Source organism: Gavialis gangeticus, unplaced genomic scaffold, assembly GCF_001723915.1.
Source record: "Gavialis gangeticus isolate Ggan-Ray unplaced genomic scaffold, GavGan_comp1, whole genome shotgun sequence".
NCBI classification, from domain to species: domain Eukaryota; kingdom Metazoa; phylum Chordata; order Crocodylia; family Gavialidae; genus Gavialis; species Gavialis gangeticus.
In genome coordinates this window covers 3,665,703-3,667,319 of record NW_017729023.1, presented here as the reverse complement: position 1 = coordinate 3,667,319, position 1,617 = coordinate 3,665,703, and the positions used below count along the sequence as shown (strand labels likewise).

Below are 1,617 nucleotides of genomic sequence, written 5' to 3'. Positions count from 1 at the left end.
CCCCCCCGACTAAGGTGGCACCAGTTGTCCATGTCTGCTGGGAAGCTGTACACTCTGGTAGGGGCTGCGGCAATCAGTGGGTGTGGGTAGGAGTGAGTTGCAGGCTGCCCTGGGGGGAGTGGGTAGGGCTTGGCCCCTTGTGGAATACTATGGGGGCAGCTGTGGGCCAAATATAATCAATTGGTGGGTGCCTGCTGGTGGGCTAGATCTGGCCTGCAGGCCATATTTTGCCTGCCCCTGATCCAGACAGTTTCATTGCTTCTGCAATGTGTCACACGGTTGTTAGAACAAGAAATGTTCAGCTGTGCTGTAGCTTTCCTATTTGACAAAGACTTACTGGCCGTAAAGATGGCATGTCAGATTGTAAAATAAAGAAATATACAGATATGCCAGTGGCCTGGACCAAAAGATCATTCTCTGGTACTATCTGACTCCAGTGATTTGCCATAAAACAGAGGTGGAGTTTTAGCTTCGGTGGTGATTTGAAATTCGTCATTAGAAGCCAGTGAGTTCATACTTGGATCCAGGAGGAAAGAAAGGATTCGCTCAGCTCTCGTGAAGCTGTGGAATGTGATTCCCGTGCAAGGAAACCACGATGACCACAAAGCTATGATGTCGGCCTTCCTCATCTCTTTGTCTGCAATGATTTGGCAACTAAGGAGAGAACTGGTGTGCAGGCCTGAAGTAATAAAAAATAAACGACATAACCCCGGGGTCCATACAACTCAGTCCTAAGTAAGGTTTATGCTTCTGTCCAGGTTTCGGAGAAGCTAGCAAAGCTAACTGCACTTTATTGTACATCAGCAGATGCATGACAAACAGAACCAAGGAGGTGATACTTCCCCTCTATCAGGTGCTGGTCAGGCTGCAGTTGGAGTACTGCGTCCAGTTTTGGGCACCACACTTCAAGAGGGTAACCTGGAGAGGGTCCAGAGAAGGGCCACTTGTATGGTTAAGGGCTTGCAAGCCAAGCCCTACAAGGAAAGACTAGGGCACCTGGACCTCTTCAGCCTCCGCAAGAGAAGGTTGAGAGGCAACCTTATGGCTGCCTATAAATTCACCATGGGGGCACAGAAGGGAATAGGTGAGGCTCTACTCACCAAGGTGCCCCGGGGGGTTAGAAGAAATAATGGCATAAGCTAGCAGAGAGCAGATTTAGACTGGACGTTAGGAAGAACTTCTTCACAGTTACAGTGGCCAAAATCTGGAATGGGCTCCCAAGGGAGGTGGTGCTCTCCCCTACCCTGAGGGTCTTCAAGAGGAGGTTAGATAGGCATCTGGCTGGGGCCATCTGAACCCAGCACACTTTCCTGCCTAGGCAGGGGGTCAGATTCGATGATCTGTTGAGGTCCTTTCCGACCCTAACATCCATGAATCTATGAATAAGTTGGCCACCTCACTGAAGGTGGCCTTCCAGACTGAGCTCGAGCCCCAACTGGCGGGAAGGTGCCTGGACGGGATGCGGTGCCCTCCTGCTTGGCTCTACCCCTCTCACGCCTTCACCTCCCACCCACTGGAACTGCCTACTGCTTGCGGCCCTGGCGGGGGTGGCACCTTGCTTGCTGCCCCGGCGCAAATCAGCCCCGTGCCCACCGCCTGCTGCGCTTCCAGCTCCGA

The 1,617-nt window shown here is 52.3% G+C and overlaps 1 protein-coding gene across 2 annotated transcripts in view; it reads left to right on the top strand.

Moving 5' to 3' along the window:
* Positions 1 to 1,617, top strand: part of LOC109297133 (C-X-C motif chemokine 3-like) — a 42,135-nt gene that overhangs the window by 38,496 nt on the left and 2,022 nt on the right. The window lies entirely within an intron of this gene.